Source organism: Mesoplodon bidens, assembly GCF_964165515.1.
Source record: "Mesoplodon bidens genome assembly, chromosome: 9".
In the NCBI taxonomy this organism is placed as follows: domain Eukaryota; kingdom Metazoa; phylum Chordata; class Mammalia; order Artiodactyla; family Ziphiidae; genus Mesoplodon; species Mesoplodon bidens.
Window position 1 is genome coordinate 38,924,445 of NC_138166.1, and position 16,304 is coordinate 38,940,748.

The 16,304-nt window shown below is 38.9% G+C and overlaps 1 protein-coding gene across 6 annotated transcripts in view; it reads left to right on the top strand.

Moving 5' to 3' along the window:
* The window catches only part of DGKB (diacylglycerol kinase beta), a gene marked incomplete at its 3' end in the record, with an annotated part of 912,102 nt that overhangs the window by 128,388 nt on the left and 767,410 nt on the right, over window positions 1-16,304 (top strand). For 4 of the 6 annotated variants that reach the window (XM_081244282.1, XM_081244280.1, XM_081244286.1 and 1 more), the window contains one exon: window positions 10,171-10,329. The remainder of the gene's footprint in view (window positions 1-10,170; window positions 10,330-16,304) is intronic. The other 2 variants (XM_081244283.1, XM_081244281.1) reach the window with 1 other exon arrangement.

Sequence of the window (16,304 nt, forward strand, 5' to 3'; positions counted from 1 at the left end):
AGCCTCAGAAATAAGTGTTTACAAATAAGATAATTCTTTGAATAAATTGCAATTTTTGCTTCCCCCCAAGAAAGACTTTCCTGTTGGCCTTTTTAGCCTAATTGTAAACCATCAAGAAGAAATGTTAATTAAAACCAGAGGCATTAGTTTTTTTCTCAGTGTTTAAGAGTTTAAAAAAAAATCACTCCAAATTCATTGATAGATTCCCCAGTTTGCATTCTTCATTAACTTAGCTCTATAATATTTATTTATTAGACATCAGTCAAGGATTTACACTTTCTGAGCACAAAGGTTGTATTTTATGATCAAAGTCAGCCTTCAATGAGTAATTTCAAAATAGTAGAATTTTTGTTTTATCCTCCTGCTCAAGGATCTAATCTCATATTTGCCAAGGAACTATTTTTTTTTATAAATTATTCCATAGGTTGGCTGTTTAAAAGCCATTAATTCTTGCATTCACTCAATATATTATACTATGTTCCAGGCACTATTTTATGTAGTAGGGATAGAACTGCAAACAAAGTCCCTAGGTCTCTGGAACTTTGCTATAGTCTATTTCATGTTCACCTTCTACGTGTCAAATGAACAAACTTAGGAGAACCTAGGGTATGATATTGTCTCTAGGTGTTTAGAATTATAATTCTTAAACAGATGTTGCTGCCTCATATGTTTAAATCCAGTTATTGCTACTATTTGTCATTCTTCCTTCTTTAACTTTCAGTACGCTTAACTCTGAGTACCCTTACCTAGCACTGCTAGGTAAGCTGAAATTTTTAGTTAGTTTTTCATAGACAATGGATCTTTCAACTAGGCCAGTGGACCTTGTGCATTTCAATAAATAAAGGTACCATGGTTAAGAGTAAAGAAATTGGATTGGGCTTCCCTGGTGGTGCAGTGGTTGAGAGTCCGCCTGCTGATGCAGGGAACACGGGTTCGTGCCCCGGTCCGGGAAGATCCCACATGCCACAGAGCAGCTGGGCCCGTGAGCCATGGCCGCTGAGCCTGCGCGTCCGGAGCCTGTGCTCCGCAACGGGAGAGGCCACAGCAGTGAGAGGCCCGCATACCGCAAAAAAAAAAAAAAAAAAGAAATTGGATTGAGAATCAAAAGCTTAAGCTCTGGACCTGTCATGTACTGTGGACTCAAGCAGTTTACTTAACTTGTCTGAGCTGAGGCCTCATTTGTAAAATGGGTACCTCTTGAAGTTTTCTTAAGGTTTTAGTGAAATGATATATCCTATTATTCTAAACTCTAAAAGGGCATCCTGTCATGCTAATGTCTAAAACACTGATTCTTAGATTTAAAAGTAGCAACCAAATTTGTTGTAGACCTATAACATAATACATACACATTAAAGAGAATAAAAATAAATAGCTTTTAATTAACTTGAAAATTTTAATCATCACATTATTTTGTTCATCACGTATATCGGGTCAGAGAACTTTCCAAGACATATCAATTTATTTCCATTTTCTTTAACTTGGAATGGGAAATCAGAATAGCACGCTCAAAACAGAGCATGACAGAAAAGAAAATGTGTTTACTTCTGTTTATCTAAAAGAGGATGAACAAGGATAATTTGTTTTAAAATGAGCGTTTTATTCATTTCAAATAGTACAAATGGCTTGTGGACACATTTTTTTCATTTCTAGGGTGATATTACCCTTCAGAGATTTACTGAAAGTGACATAGGTGTTCCACAGGTACTATTGATTACTCATCAGGATGTATTAGGCTCAATGAGATAATAAAATAAGGTACTCATTGAGAGATTTTAGAGTCTCAATAGAGAATGGAAAATGACTGGCACGATCCCTGCAGAATGGTCTTTGAGCTTTCCACAGTAAATTTGAAGACTCCAATGGGCAGAATAAAATAATGGCAATGCCCGGGGTGGAATGAAGCACAGGTTACATCCTAAGACCATATCAGTCATCTCAAGCAGAACAAGCCATCATTTTTAGCTAAACGTTAGCCTCATATTTTACTCTCTTTGTCTCCAAGAATGTCGTAGTTCTACTGTCTTACTAGGGAAAGTGTTTTATTTTAGAATATATACTTTAAATATTTGCAGGGAAGCATTTTATCTTTACCTATTTAACATTCCTCATAAATGGTGCAAGACTTCAAGGAGATATCACAGACACTGGTGCCTGAAAGGAGAAAAAAAAATCTAAATGGATGGAGCACATTATTAAATAGTGTTTCTTATTATAAAAGAAGTTGGTACCTAGTCATGTGATTCACATGTGAAAATAATTTATTAAGTGTTCATGTTTGCTTGATGAAGTACTAGACATAGCCTTTATGGATCAGGAAATAGGAATATGCAGCAGGAAACAGACTAGCATAGATCAACACTGAGTTGACGTTCAGAAACTGAATGAAGGAAAAACAAAACCAATGCAAATATCCAACATGGTTGTTTTACATTATATCACCAGGTAAATAAATTAATCAAATGGTAACAGTCTCATATAGAAACCAAATAAATGTATTTGGGGAAAGTTTCAGCTCATAAATTGGTATGTGATGTATGTCTCACACAAACACCTCTGAAGCTGTTCCTTTCTTCCATGCACTAGCAATTGAATGCTCAGTGGCTGCACTTGGCAAATCGCTTGTCTCATGCAGCCTTCTACCAATTTTGAGTAAGAAAAAGAGCAAAATTAGAACTCAACTGTTATTCCATTGACAGAATAATAAATAGGAACCCACCAAAAATGTGATTAAAGAACAAAGGCATGGGCAACCCAGTTCTGAAGATGTTCATCCTCACCACATGTAAATCTAGTTTAATATTTCAAAGAATAAATACAGGAGAGCGAGGTGAAAATAGTTGTCAAACCGCATGACAGCAATCTACATGCAAAAAGGAGAAAGGGTAGTTATTTTAAGAATGCCTTATTATCGCAGTTGACAATATAGACTCATTCAAACTTCTTTCCTCAATAAGTCTTAAATTAATATTTACTTTATTTCCTCGAAGGGCACCTAGAAGACAATCAGATAATATGTCCTAAAACACAAGAGTAGATAAATTTGTAAATTCACTGTAGTGGATATTGAGGTGCACTCAATAGACCCCCCTTTAGAAACAATGCACTAGTTCCCTCCACGGCTGGGGGTGTTCCTGGCTCACAACCCTCCCCAAGAATTGCCTTCTGCCAAAGGGAGCTTTGTCTCCACAACAGGTGGAGGAGTAAAAGGGAACAAAAGCTTAGCACCCTTGCCTCAATTTGGGAAATCTCTTAAGGGGAACGCTAACTCCAGAGCTCCCCAGGGAACCAGGTCAGTCCTCTGTGGTCACCCTTTCACAGTCTGTCAGTTTCCTCTGACCAGTCCTGCTTGCTTACCTCTCTTTTGGTTGTTGTTCTGAAGAGTGCTGCTCAATACACCACATGCAAGCAAGTGTCAGTCTCAGAGTCTGCCTCCTAGGGCATTGACGTTGGCATTGGCCTCCTCCCTAATTAATTATAATTTGAAACTGTGTACACTCTAACAGGAAATTGGAAAATTTCTGCATTTTCTCATTACTTTACCATCATTTTATTAAATTACTTTGCTCATTTGTCTCAAAACCTACTGCTTCCCTTTTATTCATCTTTCACAATCTTGATCAAATTCTGATCACATCAAGAATTGCAGGATGCTGACTTTTTCTTTTCTAGATGCATGATTTAATAAGGACAGAAAATTTTGAAAGGTCATTGAGTCCAGTTTCAGTTCTAGTTTTCAAAAGCCAATAGACTATGAACATTCTATTCAGTCCTCCAAATTAGCATTAGTTGTCCCTATTCAAGATGTCCCTGTCTGACAGTTCATTCAGATTTATATTCCCAGACATTGGCTACTCTGAAAATTGAATTTAAAAGAAGTAAACCAGGAGTTATATCAGGAGCACTGCCAATTCTATTAGTTACAATTTGTATTTTTAAAAACAACTTAAATATACCAATAAAATGATTACCCACTATCTACTAATGTTTACTATCTAGTATATATCACACTAAGTACTTTCCCCATATTGTCCCTAAACCTCACCACATACTACGAGATAAATATTATCAGTATCATACAAGGAAAGAGAAATAAGGTTCATGACTATTAAGTAACTAGGCCAAGATGGCATGTTTCATTAGTGGTAGTTTTGAAGCCCATTGACCAAAGGCTACCAAGGATACATCTGTAGTAATACAATGCCAGGTTTATTTAGCTTGGTGTAGCAAGGGAGGACACTCCACAGGCAAACCTTGGGAGTTGCTCAATCTGAGGAAATAATGACAAGCTTTTATGGGGTATTGGGGCTTGGTTTGAGTGGTTTTAAAATGAGCTGTACACACAGTGTTCATTGCAGCACTATTTACAATAGCCAGGACATGGAAGCAACCTAAGTGTCCATCGACAGATGAATGGATAACGAAGATGTGGCACATACATACAATGGAATATTACTCAGCCATAAAAAGAAACAAAATTGAGTTATTTGCAGCAAGGTGGATGGACCTAGAGTCTGTCATACAGAGTGAAGTAAGTCAGAAAAACAAATACCGTATGCTAACACATATATATGGAATCTTAAAAAAAAAAAAGGTTCTAAGAACCTAGGGGCAGGACAGGAATAAAGACGCAGACATAGAGAATGGACTGGAGGACACGGGGAGGGGGAAGGGTAAGCTGGGACGAAGTGAGAGAGTGGCATGGACATATATACACTACCAAATGTAAAATAGATAGCTAGTGGGAAGCAGCCACATAGCACAGGGAGATCAGCTCGGTGCTTTGTGTCCACCTAGAGGGGTGGGATAGGGAGGGTGGGAGGGATACGCAAGAGGGAAAAGATATGGGGATGTATGTATATGTATAGCTGATTCACTGTGTTATACAGCAGAAACTAACACACCATTGTAAAGCAATTATACTCCAATAAAGATGTTAAAAAAAAAAAAAGTAGCCTGAAGCCAACCTAAGAAAACATCTATTCCTGGGTTCCATGCCAGAGTTAACTTAATCAGAATCTTTGGGAATGGGCTCTAGAACCAGCATTTTAAATATGTATATCAGATCATCCCAATGCACTCCAAAGTTTAAAAACCACTACTCTACAACATGACAGTAAGGAAACAGCCAAGAGGAAAACATTTTAAAACTATCGACATATAATTGATATAAAAATATTGAAAATAAATTAGGATTTTGATTTTTTCCTACATATTTTTATTTCCTAGGAGTGTACAAAGGATTTTAGACTGTTTGTTTCACCTTTCGAGTCTTAAACATTTTGAAATTAAAAATTAAATGTTAAAGATGTTAAGCGTATGAATGTCTATCAATTGAAGTTTCCTGAAGTTGCCAAATAATAAATGATCTCTATAATAGTAAGCGAAAAAAAGAAAAAGGTTGAGCTGTACAAAACAGAGTATCAGTTGAGACTGGTAGGTTGAGAGAAGCAGGAGGTATTTACTGATTGGTTGTGGGCTCTTAGTAGAGATATTTTAACCATGGGGAAATGTTTCCTGTAGTTTTCCTTGGTCCATAAGTCTGTGATATATGAGCTAATACCCATTAGAGGGCCCATCAAGCAGTTTCTCAGTTGACTTAAAACGCATGGCAGTGATCTGAAAGCAGCCAATGGCATGAGCCCGTTTTACCTATTCAACTCTATCATGCTACCTTCAACCTGGGCAGATAAGAATGTAACTTTTCCCTCTTCAGGATTGGATCTTATTTACCACAGTTAGCTATACTGACCAACAGTTTATTTATTTATTTTTTAATTATTTATTTGTTTATTTGGCTGCTTTGGGTCTTAGTTGTGGCCTGCGGCATCTTTGTTGCAGCATGTGGGATTTTTTGTTGCGGCATGCAGGCTCTTCGTTGCAGCGTGTGGGCTCCAGAGCTCACGGGCTCAGGAGTTGCAGCGCATGGGCTCTCTAGTTGTGGTGCATGGGCTCCAGAGCACGCAGGCTCAGTAGATGCAGTGTGCAGGCTTAAGTTGCCCTGCGGCATGTGGGATCTTAGTTCCCTGACCAGGGGTTGAACCCGCCTCCCCTATATTGGAAGGCGGATTCTTAACCACTGGACCACCAGGGAAGTCTCTGACCAGCAGTTTTAAAAAAAAGTAAATTTTGGAGTAGACAGGAGAAAATACTATAGAACTATGGAAGGACATGAAAATAAGGATAAGAAGTTGATTTTCAATATCATATATAATTAGGAATTATTGAAAGGTTTTAAGATGGAAAACGATATCATGAAAGTATTAGTGGAATGAATTTGGGAAACTATGAAAAAGGTAGTGAAGATATCAAACCCATAAATGGGGATTAGGCAAAGATTTTACAATAGATTTTTTAAATGGTAGACATTACAGAGTTCTGATATTAATTTTACTTGAGCAATACAGTAGTTGAAAATGGTTCTAAGGTCTTGAATCTAACTGACTGAACAGTCAGTGTTAGCTCTTTTCTAAAGAGGAAAGTCAAGTTGATCTGCTTTAGAGCCCCTGATTTTGAAGGACATATACACTGACACATCTGCCCTTCTCAGTTTCTCCTAGACCTTGTAAGGCAGAACATGAGTGATTTTGCATGCTCATTATAACATTACATAGTTTTGATTTACTGTGCAAGTGGTGAGACATTCATTTCCACAATTCATCACTGTGGCCACTGCAAAAAGACAGTGCATCCCATTCTGGAGTTAATCTGGTGACATGGCTTGACAAAGATGATTTTCAAACATATAAGGTAATTATGCTAAAGTCAGGATGACTTACTTAGGAGATGTTATGGTTACCTATTGTCCTGATAAACTGCCCTACAGGTTAGTGGGTGAGAAAAACGACTACTTTAATATATCTTCTGCTTTGGGGGTCAGGAATTCAGGTAGGGCTCATCTGGACAGTTCTTCTGCTCCCTGTGGAAATGATTTGGCTCACTGGGTGGTATTCAGCTGTTGGCTGAGCTGAACTGGAGAGTCTGAGACTGTTTCACTTATATGCCTTATGTCTTGGTGTGGATTGCTGGGGGGCTGGGCTCAGCTGGGCTTCTCTTCCTTTCTTTTGTCATGCAATGTTAGGGCCTCACCATATGATATCTCTAGCAAGGTAGTTGGACTACTTATGTGGACGTTTGGGGCTCCCAGAGACCACGGTGGAAGCTGCCCACATTCTTAAAAGCTAAGCCCAGAACTGGAATAGTTTCACTGTGCCAAACTCTATTGGTCAGTTGTCGTCGGCCAGCCCATATTAAGGGGCAGGGTTGTGAGACCCCAATTCTTAATGGGAAGAGGGCCAAAGCATTTGTGGTCATATTTAGTTGGCCATGGCAGAGTGAGAAGTTGTGTGAGGCCTCCACCCACTGCTGCTTCCAACCTGGCAGGTCCTCTCCCTGCACAAGCAGAGTCCACCTGCTCACCACCTTCTGACACATCAACCCTGAAGAAACCAGTGATGCTAGAAAGGCCATCCTTAATGAGCAGTACCCATCCTGAAGCCTTTAGTATTTTCGGTGAAAATACATTATTTGACCTTATCATGGAAAAATGTAGCTTGTAAACAATGCAGAGCGCTCATATTTACCAACTCGCAAAACAACTAAATTGACTTATAATGTAGACAGTTGGAACTAGTGGAAATGTCTGGGATAGCAATATGTATTTAAATAGTATGTGAACTCTGCTTTTAATTTTTGTAGGTCAGCTAACCAATATATATTTCAATTTTATTTAGATAACTTTTACCAACCTCAATTTTAAAAAGAAATTGGATTCTTGAATGACATTTTTTTGAATATTTTTACTTAAAGATCTCTCTAAATCTAGAATCCTATATTGGGCAGTGTGCTCATTTAAACAAAATTGCATACATATATTATGTATATATAATATATATATGATGACTAATTGAAATAACAGGTAAATACCATGTGTTCTTATTTTCAATCAACAATTCGTTAACAAGGACATTAGTTTAAATGACAAACATCTTAAAAACAATAAATTTAGAGTTGCTGGTTTGTAAACATGTCACCAAGTTAAATTGTTCATTCTAACCTGTATAATTGAAAGTGAATCATAGTTAGAATACTGTTGTTATTTAAAGGCTGTCATTGCTTTCATTTTAAGAAACATGTGTTTTTATGAATTATCTATATTCATTGAACATAAAAATACCACAGATTAAAATACGAAGTCCAACTGGAATTGAAATACTTTCCTATTTTCATAATTATTAGAGGTCTACATGCATATTTGTAGTACTGTATACTTCTTCCCTGTGTATGAGAAAATAATCTCTCTCTTGCATACATCCTATAGTTACTCAATTTTCAGAAAATGATTATGAGAGAAACATTTTCAACAACTTTTTTCAAGTTAAGTGGTAAAAAGATAAGTTATATATGTGTGGTCTTTAAAATAAATGTTGTATACAGATTATCATTTATCCTCTGGCATAGATGTTATAAAGAAAAAAATAGAAGTTTCTGATAAATAGTCACAGAAATTCACCATTTTTACTACAATCTTTGGGTAGATGGTACACATATTCAAAAATGTATTTGTTTATCTTACCAGTTAGATATGAAACAGCTGTGTATCTACCACTGTTTCTCAAACTAATTAAATAGAATTAGTGTTAGTATTTAATGAGATTTATACATCCCCTTAATTCACTTGATAAACATTAATTGAGCTCCTACTCTTATCAGTCTCTTCTAGGAGTATAATGATGAACAAGACAGAGTTAACCCCCATTGTCCCGAAGCTCATATTGTTCTAGAGGGAGCAGACAATAAAATAATAAATAAAATAAATACATATAATTTGAGAGAGTAATTAGTGCCATAAAATTTAACTCAGGCAAAAAGAGAGAGAAAGCTAGGTGGGGGGCAGTGACCCTGTTTTAGATCATGTGGTCAATCAAGTCCTTTATGGAGGTGACATTTGACAGTGCTATATACATGGAGAGAGTGGACTATGCATGATCCTGCCCTCCCCCAGTATTCTATCTCTCCTTCCCTGCCTAAGTTCTTTAATGGCACTAGTTAATATCATATATCTATAAATATATATCATAATATTGTATATAAAATGATTTTATTGTCTGCTCCCTTGAAGAGAATGTGAACTTCAAACCTTAAGGATGGCGGATGCTAAGTCAGTCTTATCCATCATTATATTTCTAGAGGGAGTGTTATAAATATATCTAGTTCTATAGATGAGGCAGCAAGGACTCTTTAGTGCTCAGGTGTCTTAACCAAAATCATACAACCTAGTAAATAGGATGAGGAGGTAGATGGAAGAAAGTGAACACATGAGATTTATACATCCCCTTAATTCACTTGATAAACATTAATTGAGCTCCTACATTGAGCTGAGTGTTAATATGTGCCAGACATCATGGTGGGTACTTTATGTATATTATCTAATTTAATCCTTAAAGCAACTGTTGTAGGCTGAATGTTGGCCTCCAAAATATCCACATCCTAATCCTCAGAACTTGTAAATGATACCTGATAACAAAAAGAGACCATATACATGTGATTTAGCTAAGGATCTTAAGAGAAGGAGACTAAGTTGGATCATCCAGATGGGCTGTAGTCTGTCTTTTAAGGGGTCTTAAAAGACGGAAGCAGGAGATCAGAGAGGAGGCAGATACTACTTCGGAAACAAGAGGTTGCAGTGATGTGAGGCCAATGAATGCAGCTGACCTCTAGAAGCTAGAAAAGGCAAACGAATACTCCCCTAGAGCTTCTAGAAGGAACAAACCCTGTCAACACCATGACTTTAGCCCAGGGAAAATGATTTGAGACTTCTGGCCTCCAAAGCTGTAAGAGAATAACTTTGCATTGTTTTAAGCCACCAAATTTGTGGTAGTTTCTTATAGCGCTCCTAGGACATTAATACAGCAGCCCAGCTGGGGAACTCAGGTAAAGGTTAGGTAACTTGTCCAATGTCACAACACCTCGGTAACAGAAAGTTAAGTGTTCTATTTCTGTGCTCTCAGATGGTGTTCCAGAGTTTATCATTGTAGGCAGAAATTGCTCCCCTGTTTTAGAGTGTCAAGTAGTTACAAGTAGTTCTTACAGTACTTAAAAAAAGGTGGCACAGTAAGTGTTTGGTTTGGTTTTGCTGGGGTTTTTTGATGGGAAAATACTTATTCGTTGTAGGTTTTCACAAACTCAGCATCCAATACACTTCTTCCATAGCAGAGACCACCTGCTCCGGCAGACCAGCAGCCCTTCATGAATTAGACCTCCAACAGCCCTCGTCCACCCAGAAGTGCTCTGCTTTCTTCTCTGCAAAACGGACCTAACACTTTCAACAAGGTAATTCTAACAAGGTTGTGCAGCAATAACAGTGCTTACTGGGGTATGAGATCATTCCAAAGTCTAGTACTGTAGGCTTAGAATGATTGAGTATCCGTATTAGTGGGGTGAAATAGCTGAAAATTCTGTGACGATAATTCTTTTTTTTTTTTAACATCGTTATTGGAGTATAATTGCTTTACAATGGTGTGTTAGTTTCTGCTTTATAACAAAGTGAATCAGCTATACATATACATATATCCCCATATCTCCTCCCTCCCACCCTCCCTATCCCACCCCTCTAGGTGGTCACAAAGCACCGAGCTGATCTCCCTGTGCTATGTGGCTGCTTCCCACTAGCTATCTGTTTTACATTTGGTAGTGTATATAATGTGACAATAATGCTTTAGAGGAGGCCATCAAGCAGATGCACAGCACCCAGTCCTCTTTTCTGGAGGTAAGTGAGGGCAGTGACCGTAGTCCATGTGGCTTATTTTTGATGTGTCATCCTCAAATCAGATCCCTTGTCTTAAATGGACTTGCTTCCCCTCTGACCCTTCCTTGTTGCTTTGATAAAATAGAAGGCGCTGGGCTTCCCTGGTGGCGCAGTGGTTGAGAGTCCGCCTGCTGATGCAGGGGACACGGGTTCGTGCCCTGGTCTGGGAAGATCCCACATGCCGCGGAGCGGCTGGGCCCATGAGCCATGGATGCTGAGCCTGCGCGTCCGGAGCCTGTGCTCCAAAACGGGAGAGGCCACAGCAGTGAGAGGCCCGCGTACTGCAAAAAAAAAAAAAAAAAAAAAAAAAAAAATTGAAGGCGCTGTGCCATATGCTTCTTCATATTCACTTAACACGGTTCTCTTGACCTTCACGCTCACATCCCATTCAGCCTAAATAAGGTCTAGGGCTTCCCTGGTGGCGCAGTGGTTGAGAGTCCGTCTGCCGATGCAGGGGACATGGGTTCGTGCCCCGGTCCGGGAAGATCCCACATGCCGCGGAACGGCTGGGCCCTTGAGCCACGGCCGCTGAGCCTGCGCGTCTGGAGCCTGTGCTCTGCAACGGGAGAGGCCACAACAGTGAGAGGCCTGCGTACCGCAAAAACAAACAAACAAACAAAAAACAACTAAATACGGTCTAGAAGAGTTTATGGAGACAGGGAATTCATCTGGGTCGTTGAGCTGGGAGCTCAGAAGAGAATACTGGGACATGGAGACTTTTTCCCTCCCAAGGTAAGGTGACCTAAGAAAAGCGTACAGAGACTGGCCGTGTCTTTAAGAAAAGTAGACTACAGCACACCATGGTTGAATGCTTTAAGAGGCATAGAACCTCAGCGTCATCTTGCAACTTCCCTTGTAGTTGAACGTGAGACATTGCTTAATTGAATCCGGGCAGAGGGGAAGCATTCATGTACATGAAGACTTAGGCCTGTTTATTGCCTGGAGTCTTCTGTGGGTAGGAGAAAGGGTAGAACAGTCCGCCATTGCAGAGAGACCTGAGGGAGTGAAGTGGCTTGCATTCCTGCTGTTGGAAATGACAAGGATTCATAGGCCAATGGATGCAGAATAGGGTAGCCCAGCTAGAGTCTTCTTAAATGTGCCCCGTGAAAGAGGGAAGCTGCCAACAAGAGTCCCCAGACCCTAGCATCCACACTACAATCCTATGCATTGTGGAGATCCCCCCCAGCCCTCTGAAAAATCCACACATATGCCCTAAGAGAGCAAACATATAAGAATGCTGTCATGAAAGACAGCAAAGGCCTGACTACAAAAATATGAGGAAAGACTGTTGCCCCTCTTCCTCCAATTCCCCCTTTCTCACCTCAGTACAAGAGGAAGCAGAAAAGGAAGGAGCAGAAGGATGAAGGAAAGTGAAAGATAAGTAAAAATGCCCTTTCTCACAGGAAGACTTTGAGCCATGGGTTGTGGAGAAGAAACAAGCTTTAAATGGAATTAGAGATTGAAGCTCCGATTTAGACTAGATTGATCTTTTGAATAAAGTTGACTGAGAGTGAGTCATAATGATTGAAGAGGAAATAGAAGTGACTTGGAAGTTATGAGATTTGTATAATGTTCCATCAGAGAGGAGCAGGGAAGGATCAAAAAGGAATGATAAGTGGAATAGTTGCTTAAAAATAAAGAGACTTCCAGAACACATTTCCATCAAATTTAGTTCACTCCGTAAACCAGTTAATCTCGTAAGATGTGGGATGGAACAGTTAGGGCTTGAGACCAGACTTCCCATATTACTTTCAGGTTTTCTGGGCTCTGATATCCTTAGAAATCACCCTAACGTGAGAATTTAGTCTCTCGTGTCTTTTATTTCCATTGAATGTGTCTCTATAATACATTGTACAGTGCAGTGACTTTAGTGGTCATCTGTCAATTCTCTTCCTGCTTTACAAAATCAGATTAACTTTATACTTCCTTGGTAGGTGTTTTCTCATTTTATTGTTTCAATTTCTGGTTTGCCTAACTTGCCACACTTTGTTCTTGCTTGGAAATTTTTACATTTTCTCATGTAATAGTCAAACGGGAAAGAGACATGGGATGATGAGAAGTTATAAGATATACTTTCAGGAGCAAAATTTAGAATATCTTTGATAACACAAAGACAATATTTGGGACTTCCCTGGTGGCACAGTGGTTAAGAATCTGCCTGCCAATGCCGGGGACATGGGTTCGTTCCCTGGTCCGGGAAGATCCCACATGCCACAGAGCAACTAAACCCATGAGCCACAACTACTGAGCCTGCGCTCTAGAGCCTGCAAGCCACAACTACTGAGTCCACATGCCCCAACTACTGCAACTCACTGTAGTTGCAGTGAGCCCACGCACTGCGACTGCTGAAGCCCACATGCTCTAGGGCCCGCGTGCCGCAACTACTGAACCCAAGTGCAGCTGCTCCCGAAGCCCACGCACCTAGAGCCCATGCTCCGCAACAAGAGAAGCCACTGCAATGAGAAGCCCGTGCACCACAAGGAAGAGTAGCCCCCACTAGCCACAACTAGAGAAAGCCCGCACACAGCAACAAAGACTCAGTGCAGCCCAAAAAATAAATACTAAATAAAAATTTTTAAAAAAGAAATAGTAAAAAACCCCACAATATTTGTGTTTCTTTAGGGTTTATGCTTTTAACCTAAGGAGAGAAGGAGCAAAGGAGACATTACTTTGTCTGAATGGTGTCTTGAAAAATTTAAGGTGCCTTGAATGTCAACCAATAAAGAGACTGTCGATTTAAATAACTCAATCATGGTTATATGAAATAGGTGGAGAATCACAATGGGAAAGGGAAAACCTATGTTCAGTCATTAAGTGGCCTTAGGACATTTAGAAGATAATTAAATAAACGCATCTTCTAAACCTGAGGCAAATTTAAACACTAAATATTAGTAAAGCTGTCATACAAACTGTCTTTAAAGAAGGAAAGCTCTCTTCCCTTTCCTGTACTACTTGGAAATTATAAGAATCAGCATGTCTCAACTTTCCATTTCAAGCTTCAAATCTTATTCCCCCACCAAAAAAGAAAAAAACTCCAAGGCGTTTAAACTGAAATATGTCAGGTTTAAGGATGGAATTCTTTCGCTATTCTAGTTAAATGTCATGAAAAACATATCTGTCCATCAAAAATGCTTTCAGCCTACTATATATGTGTCATTGCAGGATGGTAAAGATCTATTCTTTCCCTGCTTATAAAATAAGCAGTTCAACAACAGAGTTGGATTGTCAAATCTGGTTGGGATCTTAGGGCTTGTCTAGATCACTCCCCGTGTGGTTGAACTCAGTAGTCCAAGGTTTCTCATCTGCTCAGTTACAGGATTTGAATCACTGACCATTTCTGCTGACTCCTCTCCAGTATACCCGTTCTCTCTGGAGAGCGTTTGTAATTTGTATCCTGGTTCCAAATAGCATACACATTCTTCCCCCCCACCCCAGATACTCCCACCCAAAAATACCAAATAAATTTTGGAATGAATTTTATTTTTCTAAATATTTTTTAGTTTCAAAATTCACAATCATGTTGCTTTGTGAAGTACCTTTCCCCCTCCATTTTTTGTCTCCCTATTTCTTCTGCTCTAAGCCTCAATTCCTTAATTATTTGCACATTTGAGCATCTTTGGACGGTACTGTGGCCTAGAAGCTGGAGGTCAGTTTTAGGGGAAATAGGACCATCTGTAAGAAGATGACAAAACAGAGAACTTAGACAATTTGACCCATTTCCCAGTCACTCAATGTGCTTCCAAGGTTGTTGTATTTTGTGTCAAATTGGCTACTTGTACCAGCATGAAAATAAGATAATTTTGGTAAAGTTTCCATAATCATTTCTGAATTAGATAGGGGAAGCTTAAGTCCTTTAACAATAGACTCAGAATTTAATGGCTGAAAAAAAGACATAAAAGACTTTTGTTTCTTTTTGCATGGTAGTCTAGGACAGCACTTCTCAAAGTATGAGAAAGAAAATGGTCAGGAAAGTAGATTCTCGAGCCCCACTCTAGATCTATTGAATCAGAAACTGTGGTGTGGAGGGCCAGCAGTGTGTGTTAAACTTTCTAGGTGTTTCTGATGTACATTAAGGTCTGTGGGACAATTTTCCAGCCCAAGGAAATGTATGTTTATGACAGTGAAAGAGGGTTATCTCTGCTTCACTTAGTCATTCAGAGATCCAAGCTGATTATATCTTTGCCACTTGACTTGCCCCCATGAAACAGGTAAGAGCACAGAGCAGGATATGTGGGAAGTTTCATAGGACCATTGTAGTGCTTCTTACCTACCTTTGGAGGGAATTTCAGCAAATGGTCACAGCCAACTGCAAGAGAAGCTGAAAAATGTAATATAACTGGGCATATTATATCCAGTTACTGCTAAAGAAGGGAGAAGGGACTTTGCTGGATAGTCTATGCAACAATCACATGATTATCTTTGGACAGTCAGGTTTGCTGATGATGTGTTTCATCTCTTTTCTTCTTAAATTCCTACTGATGTTGCTTTCACTCAGGTACTTTAATTCTGGCATTGTACAAGAGTATTGCATCATGGGAGCTAAAGTAAGAGGGTAATACAAGAAAGAGTAAACAGCTAACAGTGCCAGATGCTGCCGAGAAATCAATGAAATGAGCACTAAAAATGTCCCCTAGATTTGACATGAGGCCAAAAAATGGAGGCCATTGATGACCTTAGGAAGAATTGTTCCATAAATAAGTGGTACAAAAGCTGTGTTGGCACAAACTATGTTAGTAAATGCATAGGGGATGAAAAAACAAAGACAGCAAAACATAATTTTTTTAAAAGAGATTGACAGTGGAATGGCAGAGAGATAGGGCTGTAAGTAAGGATGATATGGGATAGAGGCATAGGAATGATTCCATATAGATGGAAAAGATCTAGTTGAGAAGGTTTGGTTGAATATTCAGGAAAGGGAAGTTGGATAATACTTCTGAAAAATTATAATGGCGTCCAAACACACAGATGGGAGGAGTTACCTTAGATAGGAAAAGAAAAACTGCCTCTAATGTAACAGGAAAGAAAGAGGAAGGAGGGAAAGAGAAAAAAAAATTGAAGTAATAATTGGGGAAATTGAGAGATGAAGTTTCTAGATTAACACAGATAGATTGCTGAGCAGTATGAAATATGTAATTGAAGTTACTTTGCACAAATCTACATAAAATCATTGTAGTAGCCTGTTAATGTTATATTGGGTTGCTATATTAATTTGGCTGCTATAAGCCCCCAAAATTATATTTATTGGAGTGTCTCTGTTAATTTTTTTAAAACATTTAAAAACTGACCAAGAGTAGGGAAACTATGATATTTTATTTTTGCCTAACCCTGCTGAATTAATCTGTGGTAAGAATTCCTTTGTCAGCAGGTTTATTACAAATATAGCACTTTGTGAAATTCAGTAACTCTCTTAAGGCTTCAAAATGAACACTCATATGGGAGGTTTTTAAGAGCTGACATCATTTCTCCATATTTTACTGGAATTATAGAAAATTCTGAAAAG